Below are 26,965 nucleotides of genomic sequence, written 5' to 3' on the forward strand. Positions count from 1 at the left end.
AATAATAAAAAATACTAAGTCTCTTTCTTATGCTTTTCTTAGGAACATAACTTTGGAATCAAACCTGGATGCAAATCACACTTTTAGTCATGACAGAAAGTTACCTTTCTGACTCCAATTTTTTCAATTAAATATGTGAGAATAATAATAACCATCACATTTATACCCCCTTATTACACGTTAGGTGCTGTTCCGACGGCCCTGCATACATGAGCTCATTTAAGCCCTGCAGCACACCTGGGAGAAAGATGCTCACGGCTCTTCTTGTCGGCAAGGATATTCATGGGGCCCTGACGTCCCCGGGGGGTGCCTGCTCCGTGGAGCCTGGCAGGGGTAGGAGGCCCGCTGGACACCCAGTGGCAGCTGCTGGTGATTGTAAAGTAGCTACTGGTCATAGTAGAGGGAAGGAAAGGTGAAATTAATTTTAATAATACAGTTGATTTATCCCGATGTATTCAAAATATCATTTCAAATGGTCATCGGTCCAGAGAGCGCCTACGGCTCTGACGGCCGAGGCCTCCCAGGACTCTGCAGGGCGGCTGTGCTTCGTCTTGAGGTCCGGGGCCAGCGCGAGCTTGCAGACGCCCTCCCGGGAGTTACACGGGACAAGTTAGCCGCTCCAGCGGCACGCTGTGGCCACACACGGCACGTGTGACATCGAGTCCTCCCGGGAAGCCCACCGAGCCCTGGTGTGCTGCGAGGCCACACCCTCTGCCCTGCACCCACCGAGTTCCTGACTCAGAGGAAAGCATTTCTCTTGCGTCGCACCATCGCACACAGGTTTTTGGCCCAGCGAGGCGTTGTTGTCGTTTAGCGAACATTTTACACCGTCCTGTGCCCAGACCCAGCCAAGGGCAGCCATGCAAGTGGCCGTTTCTGAGGACAGCAGGCTTAGACCCCCTTGGTGATCAACTGTCCCCTGCACAGCCCTAGGGGCCTAGATTCAGCCAGTTAAAACCAGTCCCATTAATAACGAAGGTCTGCCTTAGAAATCTGAGGGACAGCATCCTCAAGTTTTTGTCATCACCTTATTTATTCAGTTTTACGTAGCCTGAGGCATCAGCTCGGGCCCAGCATAGCTCTGGCCAGTAGGCTGGTGTCCTCGGGGCTGAGGCCGTGCTGTGGTCATCAGGGACTCACCCAGGAGGGGACCGCCACAGGACACGCAGGTGCCCTGGGAACCGAGTTTGCGGCACCAGGCGCCCCAGCTGGGCAGGCGCTAGCCTGGCCGTCAGGTTCACGGGCCCCCATGCGGTCTCCCTCCTGGTCCAGCTGTAATCACCCACTCCAGGCCCGGCGTTCTGAGGGCTGCCTGGGGCGGTCAGTTCCAGATGGTTTGCTTCTCCATCACACCAGCTCACCGTCTGCTCGAGCGTGGACGGCGTCTGGGCTGGGTGTCGTGGGATGGGCGGGAGCTGGATGGGCTCCACTGTCCCTGGTCAGCCCCGCCAGGTGCAGACACTTTGAACCTGAGCGCTGAGATTTGCTTTGAAAGGCAGCGCAGGGCGTTTCTTCATTTGTCTTCTGGGGGGAGGGGTGGAGGGAAAACTTTCAGGAGTGACTTTGAAAACACATCCATCAACGCCCTCCCTCCCCGTGTGTCTCCAGGTGCTGGGGTTTTGGGTTTTATTTCTCCTTTGTTTTATTTCGTTTTGTAAATCAGCGTGTCCCAGTCTGTAATCATAACTTTGCAGTCTTGCCCAGTTATTTCTTATTCTCATGCAGACCTTCCGTGAGACAGAGTTGGATGCAAGAGGAGCATTTTGAGGTGCATTTTGACAAAATCAGTTTTTACATAATGTGACCAGAAAGATGCATCCTGTTCAAGAGGGGTCAGGGAAAAATCATGAATTTTTTTTTAATTTTAATTTTTATTTTATTTTTGGCTGTGTTGGGTCTTCGTTTCTGTGCGAGGGCTTTCTCTAGTTGCGGCGAGCGGGGGCCACTCTTCATCGCGGTGCGCGGGCCTCTCACTATCGCGGCCTCTCTTGTTGCAGAGCACAGGCTCCAGACGCGCAGGCTCAGTAATTGTGGCTCACGGGCCTAGTTGCTCCGCGGCATGTGGGATCTTCCCAGACCAGGGCTCGAACCAGTGTCCCCTGCATTAACAGGCAGATTCTCAACCACTGCGCCACGAGGGAAGCCCAATGAAGTTTTACAAAAATTTAAAAAAGTTTTACACAACCTGAGCCCTTTTGTTGCGATTATTTACCCAGGGAGCAGCCTGGGAGAGACCACTGCCTGTCTGGGAACAGGGCGTTTAGTCACCCCGTGCCCGGGTACCGCGTGCTCCAGGAGAGGGGCAGGAAGGGAGGCTGTCACACACGATGCAGCAGTGGAGCAGTGGCCCCGGGGGCTCAGGGGCTCGGGGCCAGCTGTCAGGAGTGGGTGGGAGGGTCACCGCCCTGACTTGTCCGCCCAGCCCAGCCGTCCGGTTTTGCACGAATAGGGTGTTAGGGATGCAGTCGTCCGTGTATCAGAAATGTAGAGCTGATCAGCAGCCCGGTTTCGGGTGGTCCGAGAACATTCCTGGGGGCATGAGCAGGTGACCCAGCCCAGCCAGCCAGCATCCGTGGTGTTTCCACAGTTCACGGCCCACAGAACAGCATCCTGAACCTGCTGGTCCCAGCAGAGCACGTTTACCCAGCAGAGCACGTTCCCCCGATTCCATTCTGCACAGCGAGCATTGGGTCTGGACCAGCTCACGGCAGCCACGCTCAGGTTACAGCCTAGAGTGAGGTCTGGACGGCCAGGACCTGTGAAGCCGGGATGAAAACAGCCAGTGGCTTTTCTTGGGAGTCGGCCAGGCTGTGATGTGGCTGCATAGCCATGCCCCACATCCAGTGACCAGCAGGCTTCCCTAAGCCCTTCTCTTTGTTGGTCTTGGGGTCTGAGTTACCCACTCAGAGGCTGGGAAGTAATCAGCCTCGAAGGGGCAGATGTCTCGTTTCATGAGAGCTCATTAACAAACTAAAAACTGCTTTTGAAAACTCCAAAAAACCTTCAAAAGTGTGTCCCCAACTGGAGAGTGCTTCTTTTCCTGTTGTATCCCTTTCCCACAAGCTCTGATAGAAAAAAATAATAGCAACCATTATCAGTTATGTAAATTTGGTCTATTTCTAATATTCAAAGAGCTTAAATTCCAATCTGCCACCAGTGGTGAAAAGCAAGAAGCTGTGACTCACTAACATTTTTTTCTTTTTGCAGCTCTCTTTGATTGAGATGAGCCCTCTAGCATTTATGAAATGACAAACATGCAGTTTACATCTGTTTTTATTATGCATTCTGATGCAATAGCCACAAAATACAGTTTTCAATTTTCAACCCCTTCTTTTTTTCTCATTGCAAGTTCACCCAAATCCCTAGCATTAAACTCAGCACTTACAGGGTTGGTGTTACACCGGCCTGGAGATCCTGGCTGGAAAGCAAGGTGGACCAGGTGCACATCGCCTAGAGTGTTTTCTCTCCCTCTTTTTTTTCTGGTTTATCTAAAGCTTTGCTTCAGCCTCTGTAACCTGATTTAACCTTTATTCCTCCCAGGAATAAAGGAAAGGGTACCACAGACTTTTGATATTTTTGGCACATCCAAAGCTCACCTTAGGAATGTTTGGGTCTTTCTTTTCCCACCTGGGGGAGAACAAAAAAAGTGCATCACTGGGCTGCACTTTTTCTCGCTCACATTATCCAGAACAGCCAAAAACAGTCCAAGAATCCAGCGGAACCACGTCTCTTGGGTTGGATGTGTCACAGCTGAATTTCATAGGTAACTTTTGCCCCTTACAGAGGATAACTCAGCAGCTAACCAGGCATCAAAGGACTTTCACCGCCACCTCCCCTTTCATCGTTCTTTTTCCAAACAAGCTTTCACCGTATTTCAAAAAGAGTCAGGATTGTTCTAGCAAATCCCACTTGTGACACCAACTGTGTCAGGGTCCCCAAGGCCAACCCCAGGGTTGGTGACTTCCTGAGGACTTGTAAGACTTGGCATGTAGTCTTACTCACAGATAAGACTTATTCCCAGGAAAGGATGCAGTGTAAAATCAGCAAGGGAAGAGGTGCATGGGGGCCAAGTCCAGAGAAACGAGGTGCAGTTTCCAAGGGTCTCTCCCAGTGAAGTCCCACAGGACATTCAGCTCCTCCAGCAGTGAGTTTGGACAAGACATGAAGTACTGTCTATGAGAGATGCTCGCATAGGGTCCAGGTGGGGGTTGGCTGCCCAGTGCCTGCGTGATGACCACGGTCACTAAAATTCCAGACTCCCAGAAGGAAAAGCAGGTGTTCTGCACATCCTACATTGTTTATGCTAAGGGCTCAGGCACAATGAGCCATTCTTATCATTTAGGGGATGTTTACATCAGTTTATAGGGTGAGAACTGTTCACCAGTCAAGTTCTCAGACATCCGCAAAGGTCAGCTTTGCAGGCAGGCCTTTCTGAAGATAGCAGCCTTGGGCCTGCTGTATTCTCTCTTCTCTGCACAGTGTGTAATCAAGAGAAAAATGTTTAAGGAGACATTTGCAATTGTGGGGTTTTTTTGTGTGTGTATTTGCAAAAAAACAATCCAGTGATACACTTTGAAATCCAATGTGTGTTTTCACTCATGGGACGTCTGAGTTAGGACCAGACAGATTCCAAAGTGCACAGCCCCTGTGTGGCAGTGGTCCCTGTCCTGGACGTGGCAGCTGTAGAGGGTGTGCTTGCCGACTGGGGTCTTCGCCCCATGTACAAGGAGGGCCACTTACATAAGGTTACATGGAAGAACTAGTAATACGTTCTGAGTTAGGACATCATGTAGTGAAAAGTTATTCATTGATTAGAATTAAGATGGCCAGAAGTTAGTGGAAATATATGAATTTCTCTAAATGTGTTTAAATTTCTCACTTAAATTCCAGGAAGTCAACCTTGGTCTCTGTTTTTTTCTGTGGTGAAAACATCGAAATCTCCCTGCAGATGATTAATCTTGAGGTTGCAAATATAAACAAACACAACTCTTCTTTTACAACTCTGTGATTTGTTTGGGCGTGGATTCTGTTTGGCATTGACCTAATCAGGAGGGTAATACGTGTGACTGCTGATGAGAAAACATTTTGCTGCTGGTCTGCTTTCTGGGTATTTACCTCACATTCCATATACCTGGTGTGACGAAGCCCAGGGCAGAGTTCTTTCTCTACACCACCCCCCCCACCCCATTTCTCATTTTGTACACTTTCTTTGGGGGCGTGTTGATAGAAACTTACATTAGGGAGATTTAGGATCCAGTGCACAAAATGCACCCTCACGGCATGACTTCTGGTTTCCGGTTTTCCTTTATCTGACTGATTGCTGAACAGTGTGAACCCTATTTCAAAGCCAAGGCACCGGCTCTGCTGCTCCTGCCCTCACAAGCTGTCATCCTCCTCCCCCCACAGGCTGCACCCACTCCCTCCTCGGGGTCTGAAGCAGGTCTCTTTGTCTTCTGGTCGTTGGCCTTCGAGAAAGAGAGTGAGTTTCTAGAATGTCCTTGAAACTGACATTTTGACCTTGAATAACGTGTAGCATTTCAGTGTCTGTTGTTAGAGTTTACATTTTCTGAGTTTTCAATGTTGCACTCAGGAAGCGAGGCTCCGAATGCATGGAGCTGTCACCTCCTTCCTCTGCCTTTCTTCTGCCTCAGCCCCGGAGGAGCTGAAAATGGCAACAGTAAGGTGCATTCGTTTCTGTGCAAGATCCTTCTTCCCAGAAAAGCTACTGGGCAGAACCTTGTGGGCTGCGCGTTTAAGGAGGTGGGGGGTCGAGGGGCATTGCTGGAGCAGCGTCTTTGCTGGGAAGCTGACGGCTGGCAGCTTCCGGTTTTCTCCAGGTGTGTCCTCTCTGGCTCTGCTCCTCCCCCCTCAAGGTACTGCACAACAGTCGCTTGCACTCATGATGCTCCGTCTGTAATGTGTGTCCGTGGAAATTCCGTGTTTCAGTCGAGGGCAACAAGCGTGACCGGAGGACATGAGTCTGGTCTGTGGGGATCAGATAGTGACTGCGCCCCGCACTGCTCTGTGATCTCCGGATGCTCATCTCTTCTGTCCTTAAATTGGCATGAATTACCCCCAGCAGAGCCCCTCCTGTTCAGCGTCCCCCTCCCTCACGTGCTGGTGTGGCTGCCCTGAAGGCTCCCGGGAAGCCCGCGTGGCCCTGGGAACTGGGAGTGTGGAGACAGGACAGCTGCCCCCAGACCCAGGCAGCCGCGTCCGCCGCCCCGCGTGGCCTGGGCCCGTGCGGGAGGGGGGGCTCTCGCGGCGAGCGTGGCCGTGACCGTGTCCCTGGGCAGTGCCTGTGCCACGCCCTCCGGTGCGCCTGTGACCGTTTGCTGTGGCCAAATCGATACTGTGTCTCGTCCCCTGAAACTTCTACTGGGCTTTGCCTGAATCATTTAATGCCTCTCTGTGAATAATGCTGGTTTTTTAGCTCTCACACAGCATGTAAGACAACAAATGGCTAGGCAGGACTTCCTTCTGCTTTTATTTCTAGGTTAAATGGGTTTTAGAGTTGTCGCACGAGAAGGATGAGTGGTGACAGGGCTGCAACCTCGTGGGCTGTGTTACCATCCTCAGCATAAGTAGAACCAGGCTCGTGAGGGGCTTGGAGAAATTCTGTGCTAGCTCTGTGGGTTCCAGACCCATCTTCTGTGCCACCTCGATCAGACCCAGAGAGAGATACAGACAAAATTGTAGGTACCATATAGCCAATAATAACTGTGATGTGTTAGAAATTTGCCGGGTTGCGTGCAATTTCCTGAATAGTTAACTCTTGTTATTTAACCCTCAAAACCAAGGAATTGCTGGGAATTGGTGATTCTGCACAGAGGTTTCTGAGCCTCAGCACTTTGGGTGTTTGGGACCGGGTCCCTTTCTGCCCTGGGCCGTCCTGTGCCCTGCGGGGGGGGGGTTCAGCAACCCCACCCACCAGGCCCTCCAGTCAGAGATGTCTCGAGACACGTGCCTCTGCTGGGGGGCGCCGAGGGGATCCCCCCCGACTGAGAGCCACTGACCGAGAGGCTGCCCCTGCCCAGGAGAGAAGCCGGGAGATGGTGACGCCTCCAGAAGCGCCAGCTCGGGTAGCCGCGGTGGGGTACGCGGTGACGCCCTGAAGCTGGCTCGCGGGTTTGTACACACGAGTGATGTTCCGCCACGTCTGCCCGTGTCTCCAGGAGGGGCTGTGATGTCTCGGCGCCCCTTTCCACCATCAGCCTGCCTCAGCCTTTCAGTGACACTGGGAGCCTGGTAAACCCCAAATAAGTAAAAGCAAAAAGCGGAACAAGCGGCTGCCTGCCCTCCTCCCGGCCTAACGAGCATCTCAGGACGCCGCCGACTCCGTCCTGTCCCGTCTTAGACTTGGGAGGAAGCTGAACCCCAGGGGCCCCCGGTGCCTCTTCCCAGCGACCATGGTGCTGATGCTGCGTCCCTGACACCGGCAGCCGGTCCCTCCCGGAGGGCTGGGCGGCAGCGCCACCTGGTGGCCGCGGGGGGCGAGCCGAGCAGCCGTTTTGCCGCAGGTGCCTGGAGGGGAGCGGCCTCAGCGCCAGCCCCGCCCGCCCCGAGGGAGACCCCCTTCTCTGGAGCACCGCCCTCGCCCCCGGGAGCCCCGCCTCCTCCGGGAAGACTTCTGTCTTTGAAACGCGGTAGCGTCGAGCCCTGGGGTTGGCGGCGGCCCCACTTTATAGTCCGAACTCTACCCCGCCCCCCGCCCCCAGTCTCAGGACGGGGTCCCCAGGCGTCCTGCTCGGCCGCTGTGCCTCTGTCCCCACCAGAGGTCTGCCCTCCTTTGCTGCAGAGGGTCCGCTCAGCGTGTAAGGGTTTGTCACACAGGACGCGGGACCGCGGGCCCGGAGAACATCTTGAGATTCTTAGTAATTTTGGAGAAGGGGCCTGGGTCTCGCCTGCCCTGGCCCGTCTGTAACCACGGGCTCTGCCCGTGTCGCGCTCACGGCGCCGGGGGCGGTGTGTCCTCGGGGACCTGCTGTGCTCCAGGGGGCTTGATTCGTGAATGCGGGTGGTGGCTGCAGCGTGCTGACCCCTGACCTGCAGGTCGGAGGCCGCTTTCGCCCCGTCTCGAGGTCCTGTCTGCCACGGGCTTTGTCGGGAGCGCCAACGTCCAGTCCTGTCCTCCCCCATCCCCGGCCGCGTCCAGGAAGACCCTGAGTCTTCACTCCGCGCTCTCGTCCCCCAGGCCCTTCCTGTCACCCGGCACCTCCTGCCCGGCACCCAGGCCCCTTGGAGGAGGCTTTGCCCCTTGTGTTCGCAGCGCGGGTCCCCTGTCCATCTGCCGACCACACTGATGTGAGGCTGCCGCTTGCAGAGTCCCGTGTCCGAGTGCCTCCTCAGCCTGGACGGTCGTCCCAGCGAGCCTGGGGCCCGCGGGGTGGCAGCACTCACGCTGTCGTGACCCGGCTGCATGCTCCCGCCCGTCGAGGGACGTTATTCACTTTGATTTGGGACTTTGAGTGGAATGTTTCAGCCCTGAGTCACACATACTGGGCGTCCTGACCCTCATGGGGCTGTGACGCCACCTCTGTGTATCTGGGAAAACAGGATCCCTGCAGAGGAAAGAAGGAACGTAAGGTGGTGCTGTGTGCTTGGTGCAGGGGGACAGGGGCCTGCAGGGGGTGGGTGTCCTGTCATGTCTGACTACTGTCACCTTAGAAGTAGCTTCCTTATTCACTCATCAAATACCCATTCACCACCAGCTGGCGTGGTCCGGGCACTGGGGCCATAGCAGGGGCAGAGGAGACCATTCCCTGTTGGGGCAGAGCCAGCATCCAAGTGCAGGAGGTGGGAAAATCAGCCTTAGATGGGCTACGTTCCAGAAAGGTACTGTCTGGGCGGTGCTGGAGGGAGAGGCCGGGCGCCAGGCCAGCAGGACAGGGTGATGCCGGCGTGGTAGGAGCGGTTGTTAATGTGGATGCCACCCTGCCCTTGTGACCCCAAAGGTGTCCCCCCCACCCCGCCAACCTCACAGCGAAGGGCCAGCACCTGGTCCTCCGGGTCCTGAGACATGGCATCCATGCTGATGGGGCCACACTCATAGCAAGGCAGGCTCTGGGTCTCTGCAGGGGACAAGGCATCAGCGTGGACCCTCGAGGCTGTGATGCCCAGGCCCCTGGGCTGTGCCTGAAGGGCTCGGGGTATGTGGGTGGGAGCTCGTCATCCTGGCGGAGGGGACAGACAGGACATGAGGGCTCAACCCTGAGGACTGGCTGACAGAAAAGTTCAAGCAGGAAGCCGGTGTTGGGGGGAATCCCTCGTCCTGTTCTTACCTGATTGCCGAGAGCCCAGGGCTCCCCTGCAGCCTCTCCCAGCTCACGGGAAGGTGGGCAGCCCTGGCCGTGGGCCACGCCCCCTCAGGCAGGAGCCACGTGGAGAGGCATGAACAGGGCTGGGCGGAGCCCAAGGTCCCGGGCAGCACTGACCAGCTGGGTTGGGGGGAGGCAGACTGGCCTGATGCTCCGGCCGCTTGCAGCCCAGCAAGTCCTGACGTGGGGTCGTGAGGACGGTGCTGCCTCAAGGGGGAGAAGCGGCCGAGGGCCTGGGGGTCACAGACCTTGCATGTGAGGCCCACCACGCGGTGCGCTAAGTCTGAGCTACGGGCGCAAGTTCACTTCTTGGCGTTTCAGTTTTGCCACCGGGTAAAAGTCCAGGGCTTTTAGTGTCATCGAGTTTGTGTGACAGCACCTTGTAAACTGTAAGTGGTGCCTGTGTATATCACGATGACAGAAGTCAGAAGGAACCAAGTGCTGTAGGAGCGACATCACCTGGGTCGTTGCTAGGGGGTGGCCTGACCCTGGCCCCACTCGGGTGAGTGCAGAATGGGGCTGAGCGGAGCCTGGGGGCCCACTGCGAGGAGGGGTCTCCACAGGGCTCGGGAAGAGGCTTCCCTAACTCCCCAAGATCCTCCTGATGGGCCGGGCGTGCAGGGCTGGGTCCTCTGTAACCTTCTCTCTGAGCTGAAGTCAAACACACACAGGAGAGTGGATTTTTAGAGATAAACACACACGAGGCACCAGCAAAGATAAGGGGACAGAAGTAGCGGGAACGACTTGCCAGGATCGCGGGATGGTGGGCGCTGCTGGCAGCTCTGGGGTCATCCTGCTCGTCGGCCTGCATTGGGAGCGGTGCCTTCTCAGGCCCTGGTTATCTGAGGATGCCAAGACATTTCAGCCCTGCGACTGCAGCAAATCCCACCCTTCCTGCTTCTGAGAAAATGGCCTCTCGACAGGAGACCGTAGACAAGCCAGGACGCACCCCGGACATCTTGAAGCCCAGGGTGCCGTCACCTCCACGCCGCACGGTGACACTCGTGGTGTCTGTGCTGGCTTGTGTGGCTGGACATGGAGGGCGTGGTTGGCCCTGCATTACGTGGAGAGGCGCTCAGGTGGTGCTCTGGCCCAAACTGGGGTTATTTGGACCTAAAATGCAGATCTGGAGCGGGTGGGTGCAGACGCAGGATCTGGAATGGCTGTGACCTCTGCAGAGATGCCGTCATGGCCAAACTTACGACGTGTTCGCCTAAGAAACCCAGTGCACGTGGTGGGAAGGGACTGCTGCTTCTTGGGCCCCCGCTCCAGTGGGTCACTCAGTGGCTGTGAATCAGCCACGTTTCCTTAGGACCTCAGTCTCCTCAACTGTCAAATGAAGGATTTGTACTATTTGGGCATGCGATGCCACGTTTCCTTATATGATTTATTTTTAAAATCGGATTTATCAGAAGCCCATCCCTCGTCTTTTCTTGCCTCCTCAGGTCGTGAGAGAAGTGCCAGAACCTGAAACGGGCTGCAGGGCACTGTTTCCCTTTGTCTTGGCCTCAGCTGAGTGCAGGTTCCCAGTTGGACTGTGCATCTGGGGGGCACACCCCAACCTGTGCCTCGTGTGGCCCCTGGGGTGCCACGCTCAGGTCTCTGCAAGTGGGCTCTTAGTCAGTGAAACCATCAGTCACTTTCTGTCACACTGTAGTTCTTTAAAAATGAAAACAAAAAACGAGAGCCGTAAAGGCAGGGGCTCCCGACTGCACCATCCTGGCTGGAAGTTGAAGTTCTGTGCTTCCAGCCTAACCCTGCAGGGCGAGCTGTCGGGGAGGCTCTTAGGCGTTTGCTTTGTGAGGAGCCGGAGAAGGGGCAGCGACCAGCTGTGCCAGGCCTGGTGCGGAGGCCGGCTGCGGACAGCGGGGAGGTGGCAGCCCGTGGAGGGCCACGCGGGCACCAATCAGAATCCCGTGGATCCTTCTGAGCAAAGTGATGGAATCCACAGGGAAGCCCACGATCTGGAAGAGATGAGATTCTGGACCCAGGAGCCTGGGACGCAGCAATGGAACCTCAGCACCTTCACCCCAAGGGACCAGGAGCCTGGGACGCAGCAATGGAACCTCAGCACCTTCACCCCAAGGGACCAGGATCCTGAGACGCAGCAATGGAACCTCAGCACCTTCACCCCAGGGGACCCAGGATCCTGGGACGCAGCAATGGAACCACAGCAACTTCACCCCAAGGGACCAGGAGCCTGGGAGGCAGCAATGGAACCTCAGCACCTTCACCCCAAGGGACCCAGGAGCCTGGGACGCAGCAGCCGAACCCCAGCACCTTCACCCCAAGGGACCCAGGATCCTGGGACGCAGCAATGGAACCTCAGCACCTTCACCCCAAGGGACCAGGATCCTGGGACGCAGCAATAGAACCACAGCACCTTCACCCCAAGGGACCAGGAGCCTGGGACGCAGCAATGGAACCTCAGCATCTTCACCCCAAGGGACCCAGGATCCTGGGACGCAGCAATGGAACCTCAGCACCTTCACCCCAGGGGACCCAGGATCCTGGGACGCAGCAATGGAACCTCAGCACCTTCACCCCAAGGGACCCAGGATCCTGGGACGCAGCAATGGAACCTCAGCACCTTCACCCCAGGGGACCCAGGATCCTGGGACGCAGCAATGGAACCTCAGCATCTTCACCCCAAGGGACCCAGGATCCTGGGACGCAGCAATGGAACCTCAGCACCTTCACCCCAAGGGACCAGGATCCTGGGACGCAGCAATGGAACCTCAGCATCTTCACCCCAAGGGACCAGGAGCCTGGGACGCAGCAGCCGAACCCCAGCACCTTCACCCCAAGGGACCCAGGAGCCTGTGAGGCAGCAATAGAACCTCAGCACCTTCACCCCAAGGGACCCAGGAGCCTGGGACGCAGCAATAGAACGACAGCACCTTCACCCCAAGGGACCCGGGATCCTGGGACGCAGCAATGGAACCTCAGCACCTTCACCCCAAGGGACCCAGGAGCCTGTGATGCAGCAATAGAACCACAGCACCTTCACCCCAAGGGACCCGGGATCCTGGGACGCAGCAATGGAACCACAGCACCTTCACCCCAAGGGACCAGGAGCCTGGGACGCAGCAATAGAACCTCAGCACCTTCACCCCAGGGGACCCAGGATCCTGGGACGCAGCAATGGAACCTCAGCACCTTCACCCCAAGGGACCCAGGAGCCTGGGATGCAGCAATAGAACCACAGCACCTTCACCCCAAGGGACCAGGATCCTGGGACGCAGCAATGGAACCTCAGCATCTTCACCCCAGGGGACCCAGGATCCTGGGACGCAGCAATGGAACCTCAGCATCTTCACCCCAAGGGACCCAGGAGCCTGGGACGCAGCAATGGAACCACAGCACCTTCACCCCAGGGGACCAGGATCCTGGGACGCAGCAATGGAACCTCAGCACCTTCACCCCAAGGGACCCAGGAGCCTGGGACGCAGCAATGGAACCGCAGCATCTTCACCCCAAGGGACCAGGATCCTGGGACGCAGCAATGGAACCACAGCACCTTCACCCCAAGGGACCCGGGATCCTGGGACGCAGCAATGGAACCTCAGCACCTTCACCCCAAGGGACCCAGGAGCCTGGGACGCAGCAATAGAACCACAGCACCTTCATCCCAAGGGACCCAGGATCCTGGGACGCAGCAATGGAACCTCAGCATCTTCACCCCAAGGGACCCGGGATCCTGGGACGCAGCAATGGAACCTCAGCATCTTCACCCCAAGGGACCCAGGAGCCTGGGACGCAGCAATAGAACCACAGCACCTTCACCCTAGGGGACCCAGGATCCTGGGACGCAGCAATGGAACCACAGCACCTTCACCCCAAGGGACCAGGAGCTTCCGATGCAGCAGCCGAACCCCAGCACCTTCAGTGTCATGGAGCCCAGAGATGAATCACTCAAATGTGCTGGCTTTGGGGGTCAGGAAACCAAGAGCCAGAAGTTCAGTGATTTGCCCAGCATCGGGGCACTCGTGGTGCCAATTCTGCATTAAATTCGAGTCTCCCTGCACCTGTGCTCACTGTAACACGTTGCACTTCTTTGCTTATAGGCTCGTCTGGTCCACCCGGTGGCCCTGTCCTTCTCTTATTTAAGTTTGTCTCTCCTGGAACTACTTATCCAGTAAATAGTCTCGGGGCATCTGCATCCAGCGCTTGTTCGCGGCACTGGGGAAGGAGCCTTAAACCCACAGGCCCTTGCTGTCAGGGAGCTTACATCCTGTGGGCTCAACACAAGACAAATAACAGACGGATAACGTAATATGGCGGGGGTGCCCCATGCTAAGAAGGGAAATGCATCCTGGTAGGGAGAAAATGGGGAGACAGAGAGGATGGCAGGAAAGGGTGTCCTTGAAGGCCCCCCGAGAAGGTGACATTCAGCAGAAAGAAGCGTGAAGTGGGGCCGGCTCTGCAGACCCTGGGTTCTCCAGGAGGGCTCACGGCAGGGGGAGGGCTGAGGGCTGGGGAGACAGATGCAGGGGTCCATGCCGGTCACGTGCAGCCCCGGCTTCATGGTGAGGGCCGGGTGGGGGGACCCCTGAGGGTCTCCAGCAGAGACGCATCTCGACCGGAGCTGCACTTGAAAAAACCACCCCAGAGACGGGGTGATGCGGGGGGCAGGAGGCCCTTGGAGGCTCTTCTGTCATCTGGGGGCGGTGACTGCGGGCCGTTTGGGGTGTAGCCCTGAAGAGGGCAGGAAGTGCCAGGCCAGCGATATTTTGGAGATGGAGTGATAGGATCTGCTGATGGACAGAGGAAAACATGAGTCCATGCTAGGCCCGAGCAATGGAAAGCAGTTATTGGCAGGGAAAGGAGATCGCATCTGGGGTAAGAACCGAGAGTTCAGTTCTGGACGATGCTCGTTTGGGTGGCCTCTTAGGCGTCCAAGCACGAATATCAGGCAGGTCCCTGGATGTGAGCCTGGGACTCAGGCAGAGGCCAGGCTGGAGATGGACTCTGGAGCTACCGCACGCAGACGGCATGAGGGGGGGTCGGAGGAGAGCCGGGGAGTAAGTTTGTGCAGAGAAGAGAGAGACCTGGACCGTGAGCCCCGGGCTGCAACTCAGAGGATGGAGAAAACCCAGCACAGGAGGCCGAGGGCGCAGACACAGAGCCTGCACCTGCCCTGCAGGACAAGGTACGCACGTGTGAGTGCACACACCACAGGCACACACACGTGCACGCACACACACACTCGTGGGTCTTCCAACTCTGCATCTGTCATCAGAGTCGCGCTTTCAGCTTCCTTCTTTCCAGTGGGAATGGTCTCCTCCCTGACTCCCCGCCCCCCTCCCCGGTGACAAATCCTGTGTCCGGAACCGTCTTTCAGGTCAGTTCAGGGACACGGACAGATGGTCAGCTGTCAGTCACGGGCACAGTTGACCTAAAGGGGAAGAAGCAGGAGCCGCTGGCCGGGAGGATCTGGGCACTGTGCTCTCCAAGGGCCTGGGTTACCGTGAGCAGCAGTGTGGTCTCCTCGGGACCCGGGCCACCTGGCCTCCCACGTGGGTAAGAGCAGTGTGGATTTTCTGCCAACAGGAAGATAGGAGCCACAGGAGGTGTTTATCTGGGCACAGCGGCATTTAATGACAGTTTAAACAAGGCACCAAAAATAAGGCAGACGGACAAGTCATTGCAGTATGTTCCCCACTGGCATCTCCAGAGGACCACGGGGCCCCCAAGGCGTTCCGTACCCACCCCCCTGCCCTGCCCGCGGCCGCTGCAGCTGCCTCGGGACTTGACATGCAGCGATGGCAAGGAAATGCATTTGGAGCAGGTCCACAACAGAGATGGTGCTGGGTTGGGTGTTCAATCTCATGCTCAGCTGAAGATGCAGCTTCTTGATGCCATGTTACCAAGAGCAGGGAAATACAATACGGCCAGTTTCATTTGCCTAATAAGAAAGACCTCATTGGGGATGTTATTTACAGTGCGGCCCTTTCCGGAGGAAAATATTCAATATCATTTTCCCCCCAGCCTTTTCATTCTACAAGTAATACATAAAACTGGTACTATTTATTGAGCTCTCATGTAATTTTCACAACACTCTTTTCGGATAGGAGCATTTTCTCTGTTACATAGCTGAGAAAACATGTCTGGAGAGAAATATAACACAGTTGGTAAATTGCAGAGCAAGAAGTGAATCTAAACTCGATCTGTACAGTGAGCATTACTCTATATGTTCCTTGTAGAAACATTTGTAAATGTTTCTTGTAGAAAAATTAAGAGATTAAGTTAAGGCAGAGGGAAAATGTATCTACATCTTCTGCCCAGAGAGAATCACTGTTATTTGTATTCTTCTTTTATTCGTGTTTTCTATATCCATGGATTATGTAAGTAGGAGAAGAATGTGCATGCTGCCTTGTAGTTTTTTGCTTAACATTGTACAGTAAATATTTTTCTATGTTTCTTTTCTCTAATACGTTATTTATAATATTCCATTGTGCCTAAAGCATAATTCAACTAATTTGTGGGATTTCTACCTTGTTTCTGGTACTTTGCTGTTTAAAAAACCACCACAAGCAATATATTTGTATGTGCCTCTTCACACACTACCTCTGTCCTTAGGATAAATTGGTAGATACGTCGGTCAGTAGGTAGTGCATTTCTATTTTAAAGGGTAAGCACACCTTTAGTACTTCTGATATTTATTGCATTCGTGAAGTTTGTCCCAGTCTGTGCTAATTATTTTCAGTAATCCAGCAGGTGTTTGCTGAGTGACAGGGCTGTGCTGGGAGCTGTCCAAGGTGTTAGTGCCCTTATGTGTGCATCGTATCCTTATGTTCTTTTAAAAGTTTTCATTTTAAACTATCTCAAAATTATAGAAAATTTGAAAGAAGAAATTTACCTCAGGGTTCTGGAATTGTTATGGTTACAAATATTTGTTTTTCTAAATATTTCTGTTTATTCTGGTACAGAGAAGAGCAGATTCTTCTTTTTTTTTTTTTAAGGAATTAATTTTGGTGTTAAATTCCCCAAATCTAGTTTTTTTAAAAAAAAAATATTTATTTATTATTTATTTTATTTATTTATGGCTGTGTTGGGTCTTCGTTTCTGTGCGAGGGCTTTCTCTAGTTGTGGCAAGTGGGGGCCACTCTTCATCGCGGTGCGCGGGCCTCTCTTGTTGCGGAGCACAGGCTCCAGATGCGCAGGCTCAGTAATTGTGGCTCACGGGCCCAGCTGCTCCGTGGCATGTGGGATCTTCCCAGACCAGGGCTCGAACCCGTGTCCCCTGCATTGGCAGGCAGATTCTCAACCACTGCGCCACCAGGGAAGCCCTAGATTCTTATTGAAACTATAAAAATAACTAAATTGTCATGAAAACCGATGGGGCTCAGTAAAGAAGCTTTGCATGTGTATGATCATGGTGATGGGCAAGGCGGATCGGTGTGTTTTACGCTTTCTCCAGAATTGTCATATATGCCACCAGCACAGTGCACTTAACACTTTCTAGGAAGGCAGAGCGTACGTTGTGTTCTTACCACACACACGTGCACACACAATAACAACAATAACAATAATAATGATGACGATGACGGGGCGGAGGGCGTGCTGGGAGGAGGAGGGGTTTGTCTGTGGCCTCGGTGGTGGCCATGGTGTCACGGGTTGTGTACTTTCCCCAAACACATGAGTCGTGCACGTTAACCATATACAGCTTTTCACATGTCAATCATACCTCCATAAAGTGGTTTAAAGAGAAAAAGGAGGGCATCAGATAAAATTAAATGACCTCGTTGGTGCTGTCAGCTTTAGTTCAGCCTGACCCAGGCCAGTGGGCTGCTTTCGGAAGTTGCCCACCCGTGATGTGAGGCCTCGGGAGTCCTGACCTGTCCTGGGTGCCCTGCAGTCCAAGCTCGCGGGTCTGCTCGGTCCTGGGGCTCCTGCCATGGCCCCCACGCCTCTCAGGCCCTTCTTGCCGGGGACACCCCACTCAGGGCAGCGGCTGTGACTGTGAGGGCATTGAGGTCGATGGCGGCCTCAGATTGGGGAGCGCGGAGTCCCCCCGGAAGTGGGAGGGTCCCGGGGATCCTGAGCAGTACCCTCGCTGACAGTCGGACCCCCTGCCACCCTCAGCATCCCGCACCTCACCCCACCATCAGCGACTTCTCGGGAGGCTCTGTGCCAGCCTCTATGACTGCGCTCTGTCCGCCCTCAAGCTGCACCAGGGCTGCAGTCATGCCAGCCTGCTCCGCTGCCTGGGGGGGCCGACCCCTGAGCACTGACAGCTCGATGGCTCTCAAATAGGCCACATTGCTTTCCACCCCCGGCCTTTCACAGATGATTGAATTGGCTGCTGGTGCTTGGCCACTGGCAGGCACCACAGGTGTTGGTGGAAACGACAGGACAGCAAACACCTGGAGAGCCTCATGCTCGAAGCCCAGGATCTGACCCCAGTGCCTTAGTGCGTCCTGGCTGCTATAGCAGCACCAAGTCTGGGGGCTTAAACAACAGACATCTACTTCCTACAGTTGTGGAGGTGGGGAGTCCAAGGTCAGGGCCCTGGAAGACTCAGTGTGGTGAGGACCCCCTCCTGGTTCACAGACGGCATCTTCTCTCTGTGTCCTCACGTGGGGGAAGGGCTGGGGGCTCTCTGGGGTCTCTGTTATAAGGGCACTGATCCCAGCATGGGGGCCCCACCCTCATGACCTCTCACCTCCCAAAGGCCCCGCCTCCTAATGCCATCACTTTGGGGGTTAGGATTTCAGTGTGTGAGTTTTGGGGGGTGGAGACAAACACTCAGTCTACAGCAGTGGGAAGAAAATACCCCAGAGCATCCTCAGAGGGCAGGGGATATTGTGTGGTTTCCACATAATCCAGTTTAACGATACGACATGTGGAAATGAATATTTCCGGAAGCAATATTATAATAAAGAAAATTGACTCAGAAGTGAGGGACGTGTGGTGTCTTGTTAAAAAACAAAAGCTAGCAGCTGTCAAGTAAGGGCCTTCTCGAGGCCTAGCTCTCTGGACCAACCACACGGAAAATCAAGAGTGGCTTGTCACCAGCAAATGCATCCACCAGCTTGGAATGACCAGTCTCCTCCTACATAAAAGCTGCTTTTGCATATTAATTTTACCATAGCTTTTGTGTGTATACAGAATTTCCATGTAGTGAGATGACAGTGTTATTTAAAGCTTTTAATGTGAGCTTTCAGATATAATCACCCTTAACATAGTGTATGCAGGGATTGATTTTATCATCTTAACCAGAATTTTACAAAAAGAAACTTTAAACAGTAAAGCCTGTGGTTGATGACCCAGGACCTATTCTCTCTCTCTTTCTTTCTCTGAATTTTGATTTATTTAAAGTTGTCTAGGTAACCAAAGGTTTTCCAGTTATTAACTAATTTAATATTATTTTTAAGATCTTGATGTCATTTAAGGACGTTGGGAGTTACAGTAAATGTTGCTTCAGAGAACAACACCATCACTGTTGACTTGAAAATTTTGTCAGAGGTGATATTTAACATCAATGCTAGTGTAAAACCAAGTTCAAATGGTTTGCAACGTTGCCTCAAGTTTGTAAGAGACCACCTTCTTTTCCCCTAAAGATCACTTATTAAAATTCAGTTTAGTTGACACAGATGTGTGCATTTTAATAACCTTAAGCATTAGTCAGAAGCAAGGACGGGGATCTATAAAACTGTACAGAAACATTTAGGTAGTTCACACTTTCCTTGAGGAAACAAACGCAAGGCTAGTATAAAAGATCGTCACATCATGACAAATCCAGGGAGGCAGACAGCTGGTCTTAAACCCAAAACTTCAGAGCAGCCTGATGTGTTCAGGGATTCACCTTAATTCGAAGTGTCATGTGACCTGTGTCTAGCTATGTGTCCATTTTTAAGCCAACAAATAAAAATTGAATCGGTGAAGTTTGCTCGGGGGCACGCCACATGCATTCTTGGAACCTCCTTCCTTGTGTCTTCCGTGGAATCACGCGGTAAGACGGCCTTTGCCCGCCTTTTCCTCTTAGGTCGTGCCCTGGAGACCGTCCATGTTCCCACACACGGCAGAGCTGTGTCATAACCCAATGTCTTATTCAAAGCCTAATTCAAACCCTTCTAATTCAAGGGCAGTTATTTCTTTTTAAAAAAATTTAAAAAAATGTTTTTAACAATTTCTAAACTGTAAATTTCCATTTACAGTTATTACAGAATATTGTCTATATTCCCTGTGTTGTATGATACATCCTTGGGCCTGTCTTACACCCAGTAGTTTGTGCCTTTCACTCCTCCACCGCTCTATTGCCCCTCCCCACACTGGTAACCACTCGTTTGTTCTCTACATCTGTGAGTCTGCTTCTTTTTTGTAATATTCACTATTTTGTTGTATTTTTTAGCTCCCACATATAAGTGATAGCAGACAGTATTTGTCTTTCTCTGTTTGTCTTATTTCACTTACATAATGCCCAACGGCAATAATTTCTAATGTACTTGACAGTATCTCAAAGTTCAGATGCACATCTGGAACCTCAGCTGAGTCCTTGGAAAGTACATTTGGGTGCTGACTGTGGATGGGGCCTGTCGGGGACACAGGACCACGGCTCAGAAGGTCAGCGCCCGTCCTGGGGCCTCGGTGGGTCCTGTGCAGGCACCACTGCCTGCAGGTCCCCCTTCCCGGGCCCCCTCCCCTCTCCCTCCCTGGGGGAAGCTCCCACTGCTGCCCTTGCTTCTGGGGCAGCTCTGGCCCCGGCCCCCTGGGGCTGGACCTCGGTTCCTGGGACCCAGCTGGGGGGGGAGGGGCGCCTCCCACCTGTGTCCCTCTCGGGGGACCTGTCCTTTCCACGGGAGACTGAGCCTTCCTCTGCCGAGGAGCCTTCTGAGCTCAGAGGGGCCGGATGCAGGTCTGGCCGCCTCCGGACATGGGAGAGGACCCTCTTCTTATCATCTCCTGAGACAGGAGGACGACAGATGTTCATTTGTGACAATCACAGAGGACTTCCTAGGAGGGGAGGTCAGGTGTGCGATTTGACAGGAATGTTCTAATCCTTGATTTCAGGCTTAAAAACTAATCCAGTGACACGTGTTTACTTCAGTGCATTTTCCATGACATATATCAGACCCCAGAGCACGTTGACATTGATAACATAATTAAAGCCCTCTAAGCAAATACAGAATTTCACTGCTTAAACAATTTGCAATACTCTTTTAAGCTAGAATGCAAGTTTAAAATTTTTAACCTACGTTAAGCTTGTTTAATCGCGAATGTCACCTTCTAATGTAGCAAAATCTCTTATCCCCTAATGAAGCTGCTGCTTCAAGTTATTGCCAGTTAGTCTGACATTTTTACTTTTGAACTCATGCATCCGTTGGGTTATTTTGAGGAGTTGCGACAAAATGCGTGTTTTCATTCATACCTAGTAGATTCTGTAAAAACTGTAAAGCTGTGAAGCCTGTGAAACTGTCTTTATTCATTATAGAGTCTTAGAACATTTCCCTTTTTTTTTTTTTTTTTTTTTTGCTGCCCCGTGCAGCATGTGGGATCCTAGTTCCCCGACCAGGGATCGAACCCGCATCCCCCGCATTGGAAGCGTGGAGTGCCAACCACTGGACCGCCAGGGAAGTCCCACATTTCCCTTTTTGTAGATGTTTATTACGAGATTGTTGAGCCTCGGTGATGCAGGCAAGGTTGTCTGGAATGGAGGGAGGGGCTGGGTTCTCACTTGGTCACAACTCACGTGGACCCTTTGGTAAGGCATTTCGAAGATGTATTATATTTTTTTTCCTAAAGTCGAAAGAGTGTTTGCAAACCAGCTTAACTTTTGATATGTTTTACAGAACTAGGTTTCCTTAAGCATTCCAAGATAAAATGATGCTTATCCTGAATACTAACAGTTGAAAGTGTAAGACATCTTATTACAAAAATAACTTTGTAACCCGTCCTTCACCAGTGAATGGGCCGGTCATTTATGAATCAGTGATCCTTGTAGCAGTGCTATTAATGGAAGATCCCAGTGGAGGGTTTGAGCCACTGACTCTTCCTTCTCACTCCTCAGGCTCTGAAGGGGTGTCAGGGGATGTGACCATCGTCATTAAGAAGAATTTTAAATCTAGGGGGTGGTGATGGCTAATCTCACGTCTGGATGGGTTCCAAGTTATTACAGTCCTTCAAAAGCAGTCACGGTGACTCCATAAAGGACCATAATGGCAACTAGAATCTCTTCTAATGGGATTATAATGACAAAATAATAAAAACATTAAGCAAATGGAGATTAGAGCATTAAATACACTGATATCCAAATAACTGGGAGAACAGATGCTGAGACCAGTGAGAACCTGGCTTACGTCTGCCTCACGAGGAGAGAAGTCGAGGATTTGAACTGAACAGAGGAGCAAGTACAGCGTTCTGTGATTTCATTACTTTCCTAAAAATGTGCCGTCTCTCAGGTGATCCAGTGACGTTTTTCTCAGTCCCAAATACCCGACTCGTGCCTGGGAGCAAGAGGTCTCGTGTTGTAGGGAAAACCCTTACCATCTAGAAGGAAGTGCCCATCAGGGCAGTGTTACTCCTGGTCGTCAGGTGAAGTGTAATCCTACTTATAAGTGAGGTAATGGCTTCTGGGGGTCCAACAGAAGTGGAGTATTACTGTGTTTCCCTTGAAATTTAAAATTTTCCGGCCAGGCTGTGGTACCCCAGGGTGCCTTGGAGCACAGTTTGGGAACTATGATGATAATGTTTATTTTCGCTCCCTCCTCGTGATGCATTCAGTGAATGTTTATTAAATATGTGCTGTGTTCAGCGTCTGGGCTAAATTCTGACGGCACGCAGATGAATTCAACACAGCTTCTCCCTGTAGTTAATGGTACTGGATAAGAGTCTGTTTGCAGGAACTGTGCTCCCAGGGGATGCACCGGCAAACTCCTAGCAAAGCTTAGGGAGGAGAGGGTACCCACAGCGAGAGGAAACCCTCAGAGGAGGGGATCTGGAAGGATGCGTGGATTTAGGGGATGGAGGGGATAGCACGGGCAGAGGTGATGGGGTCAGTAAATCAGGAGCCTCATACAGGTGGGGGGGAGGGAAGCATTACCTGTGGGGAAGGGGTGTAGAGGAAATAGGGTTGGAATGGTAGGTGTAGAAGATCGGGAGCATCTTGAATTCTACATTAAGGAGTCTAATTATTTTTAATTGTGGAAATTTACCATTTTCACCATTTTTAACTCTGCATTTCAGGTGCATTAGGTACATTTACAATGTTGTGCAACCATCACCCCTGTCATTTCCAGAACTTGTTCATCATCCCGAACAGAAACTCTGTACCCTCTTCCCCTCCCCCAGCCTGTGGTAACCTCTAATCTACATTCTGTCTCTATGAATTTGACTAGTCTAGATATGTCGTATAAGTGAATCATACAACATTTGTCCTTTTGTATCTGACTTTATTTCATTCAACCTAATGTTTTCAGGGTTCATCCATGTTGTAGCACCTGTCAGAACTTTATTCCTTTTTATGGCTGAATAATACTCCACGGTATGGAGACGCGGTTATCCATCATCTGTTGATGGGCACTGGGGTTATTTCCACCTTTTGGCTATTGTGAATGCAAAACACGTTGGCACATCAGAATCTGAGTCCCTGCTCTCAATTCCTTTGGCTTCATACCTAGGAGTGGAATTGCTGGATCACATGGTAATCCTATGTTTAACTTTTTAAGCCAAATTGTTTTCCACAGAGTCTGCACCATTTCACATTCCCACCAGCAATGTGTGAGGGTTCCAGTTTCTCCACATCACTTGTTACTTTCTGTTCTTTTGTTAATAGCCATCCTAATGGGTGTGAAGTGATGGATGTCGTGGTAACTTTGATTTGCTTTTCCCTGATGACTAGTGATGTTGAGCATTTTCTCATGTGCTTCTTGGCCATCCGTGTATCTTTTCTGGAGAGATGTCTGTTCAAGTCCTTTGCCAATTTTTGAATTACTTTATTTTTGTTGACTTCTGGGAGTTCTTTATGTATTATGGATATTAATCTCTTCCAAGACGTATGATTTGAGGATATTTTCTCCCGTTCTGTGGGTTGCCCTTTCATGAATTTTAATATTGAATAGAAATACAGTAAGTCTTGATATTCCACGTTTCTTCTCTGTCTTACTCTATTCAGAAAATTAGACACAGTGTTCCTACTTCAGAGAGTCATCTCCAGGCAACACTTGTCCTTTTGTGCCACTTGGAAGGTAGCTGCCCCCTGTCCACTTGCCTGGTTTTTTTTTTTTTTTTTTCAAATTTTAAAAATTTATTTATTTATTTATTTATTTTTGGCTGTGTTGGGTCTTCGTTTCTGTGCAAGGGCTTTCTCTAGTTGCGGCGAGCGGGGGCCACTCTTCATCGCGGTGTGCGGGCCTCTCACTGTCGTGGCCTCTCTTGTTGCGGAGCACAGGCTCCAGACGCGCAGGCTCAGCAGTTGTGGCTCACGGGCCTAGTTACTACGTGGCATGTGGGATCTTCCCAAACCAGGGCTCGAACCCGTGTCCCCTGCATTGGCAGGCAGATTCTCAACCACCGTGCCACCAGGGAAGCCCCTTGCCTGGTTTGTATCTGACCCCTTCTGTGCAGCACATTCCATACAGTGAGTGGTTAAGGACCGACTCCAGCGGCCTGAGTCAGTTCCCAGCTCTGATGCCTTCCAGGGTGGGGAGTGTGGGCATGTTACTTAACCTACCATGCCTCAGTCTTCTCATCTGCAGAGTGGGCATAAAAGTGGTGCCTACCTCATAGGGTGAGTATACATTAAATTAACGTATTTAATGTGTGAAAGACCCTTAGAGCCCTGCTTGGCATGCAGTAGGCACTCAATATGTGCTGCTCTCTTACTGTGAGTTTTTTTTCTATCCAACTGGACTGGAGTATTGATGTCTGTTGTCTCTTTTCTTATCCAGTTCTTTTTACTTTGGGTAAGTAGAGATATTCAGCAGTTGACCAAGGATGTGAATGACTGCCATGTGCCCTGTACACAAGGGGATTTTTTCAGGAAAGAACTTAAAATGAATTTTTATGAAGTGATAGAAATCATTTCTTTATGGGGGAAAATACAGCACAGTAAAGAAGGCCAGCTGTGCTGCTGAAGGAAAAGACGGTTAGGAGGGTTAAGAGAGTGAGGATTCTTTGCTATAAAGAGAAATCCTCTCAAGAGAAATAAATGCCAGAGGGGCATTTGCAAATCTGAGGGTTTCTGAGTCTCAAGACGTCTCATGTGAGTGCAGGTGACCCACTGGCTGCTCCTCACAAGACTCCGCCGGGCACCCGAGACCCTGAGGTTGCCAGGGTTCTCTCCTGTCTGCAGTCTCCTGGCTCACCGTGGGTCCCTGTTACACGCGCTGGGTCCCTGTTACCCTGTTACACACAGTGGGTCCCTGTTACACGCAGTGGGTCCCTGTTACCCTGTTACACACAGTGGGTCCCTGTTACATGCCATGGGTCCCCGTTACACACAGTGGGTCCCTGTTACCCTGTTACACACAGTGGGTCCCTGTTACATGCCATGGGTCCCCGTTACACACAGTGGGTCCCTGTTACACGCCATGGGTCCCCGTTACACACAGTGGGTCCCTGTTACACGCACTGGGTCCCTGTTACCCTGTTACACACAGTGGGTCCCTGTTACACGTAGTGAGTCCCTGTTACCCTGTTACACACAGTGGGTCCCTGTTACATGCCATGGGTTCCCGTTACACACAGTGGGTCCCTGTTACCCTGTTACACACAGTGGGTCCCCGCTACACGCAGTGGGTCCCTGTTACACGCAGTGGGTCCCTGTTATCCTGTTACACACAGTGGGTCCCTGTTACATGCCATGGGTTCCCGTTACACACAGTGGGTCCCCGTTACCCTGTTACACACAGTGGGTCCCCATTACACGCAGTGGGTCCCCGTTACCCTGTTACACACAGTGGGTTCCCTTTACACACAGTGGGTCCCCGTTACACACAGTGGGTCCCTGTTACATGCAATGGGTCCCCATTACACACTGCCTGCTGGTTTGGCATTTGCACCCCCTGCTCTGCCCTCATCCACGGCAGGGCTTTGGAAGGAGGGAATTGTTTTATGTCTCTGATTCCCTCTCAGGCTTTGCACTGGGCACCTCCATGAGAAAGATTCGTCAAATGAATGTATTTGCTTTCATGTCATATTTCTATCTACACCTTCCCTTTAAGACAGTAAGTTCTTTGGGAAATAAGAACTATTGTTCACTTTGAATACGGCCCAGGGCCGGGTGTGTTGGGCCTAAGTCTTTGACCCGCTGGTCTGGGTACACAGCACGAGATCAGGGTTTAGATGTAGTCTCCTCAAAACCTACATCGGTGGACCTTGGAATAGGCCCTGAGAACCGGGGGCTGCTGGAAGGCCCAGGTGTTGGAGCCTCTGGTCCACTGGCACCATCCACCTCCCGCCGGTGTCTCTTCACTTCTCCAAGGCTCTGCTTCCTCACTGTCAATGGGGTGACTCTGAGGGTTGGAACGGGTAACAGTGAAACTGCCCTGCCCGATGCCTGGCACACAGGGCATCTTCTTGCTGGCGTTTCACTGCTCCAGGGTTCCTGCAGGAGCCTGTGCTAATGTGAGGAGTGGGGGTCCCAAAGGTGGCCTTTGAGCATCTACCCCTACGTCTTGTGCAGACCATAAAGCACTAGGCCACACCTCAGAATAGTTGCCGCCTGTGTGTATTTATCTTAACGTTAAGCTTAAACAGAACATATGCTACATGTCTCAGACACAATTCCAAATACATCTTGAGAGGAAAGTAAAAGCAAATATTTGTAAAGTGCTTTATGGTCTACACAGAGTTTTCAGGCATCTCTCCCGTGACAGTGACTCACCAGAGCTGGTCTGACGCTTCCTCCGTGCTTGGCTCGGTGTGGCCGTGTCCAGGTCTCATTCTGATCGGCAAGAGGCGGACTTCTGGAATTGGCTCAAGAGCAAAGGACAGAAGCCTGGCCGGGCTGTCCACTCCCTTCCTTTGTCCTGTGTGCCCCTCAGGACTTTGTGAGGCAGGGTTTGTCATGAGTGTGGTGGACACACCAGCTTCAGAATCAGGCAGGGTTCTCATCTCTGACCTAATGCTGTGTAGACAAGTTATTTAATTTCTCAGAACCTGCATTTCCGTTGTTAAAGAAACGGGCAATAACATTGTCAAGACTTAATAAAATAATGCGTGTGGTTGGCACATATTCTCAAAAACGATTCTTTCCCTGTTCATTCACCAGTTGTTGGGCGAGTCAAGATGATTAATGCAGAGAAAACTTTGCAAAGAGGAGTCACTATGTTTCAAAGGAGAGCAGACCAGTTAAATTTATCAGGATTGTTAATTAAGTTTAGCAAAATGAAATTCTAATAAAGTCCAGCGTATATCTGAGAACAAGACATCCTACAATGGCAGAATTTGGTTATTTTTCCTGAAAATCTGCAATCTGTCAAATCTGTCAAGGGGGAAAGTGTTTTAAGATAACTCTGTTTGGCCTTGTGATTCCAGCGCCTCCTCAGGTGTGTGAATGAGGGAGGCGTGCTCATTGCTGCCAGGAGCCACATGGGTCGGTCACTGAGTTTATCCCCTTGACCCCTGGCATGAGCTCCCACGTGTCTGAGCATCTGGACCAGACCCTCTTCACATGCTGTCCTCTCAGAGCTCTTGGTGGAATG

The 26,965-nt window shown here is 52.1% G+C and overlaps 1 protein-coding gene and 1 long non-coding RNA gene across 5 annotated transcripts in view; one reads left to right on the plus strand and one right to left on the minus strand.

Annotated features, from left to right (window-relative positions):
• The window catches only part of LOC309651369, a 112,031-nt gene extending 109,904 nt beyond the window's left edge, over window positions 1–2,127 (minus strand). The window contains exon 1 of the long non-coding RNA XR_014258076.1: window positions 1,947–2,127. This is a non-coding gene — a long non-coding RNA (uncharacterized lncRNA). The remainder of the gene's footprint in view (window positions 1–1,946) is intronic.
• DLGAP2 (DLG associated protein 2) overlaps window positions 1–26,965 on the plus strand; it is a 736,824-nt gene that overhangs the window by 193,292 nt on the left and 516,567 nt on the right. The window lies entirely within an intron of this gene.

This window comes from Balaenoptera physalus, assembly GCF_965194825.1.
Source record: "Balaenoptera physalus genome assembly, chromosome: 21".
NCBI lineage: Eukaryota > Metazoa > Chordata > Mammalia > Artiodactyla > Balaenopteridae > Balaenoptera > Balaenoptera physalus.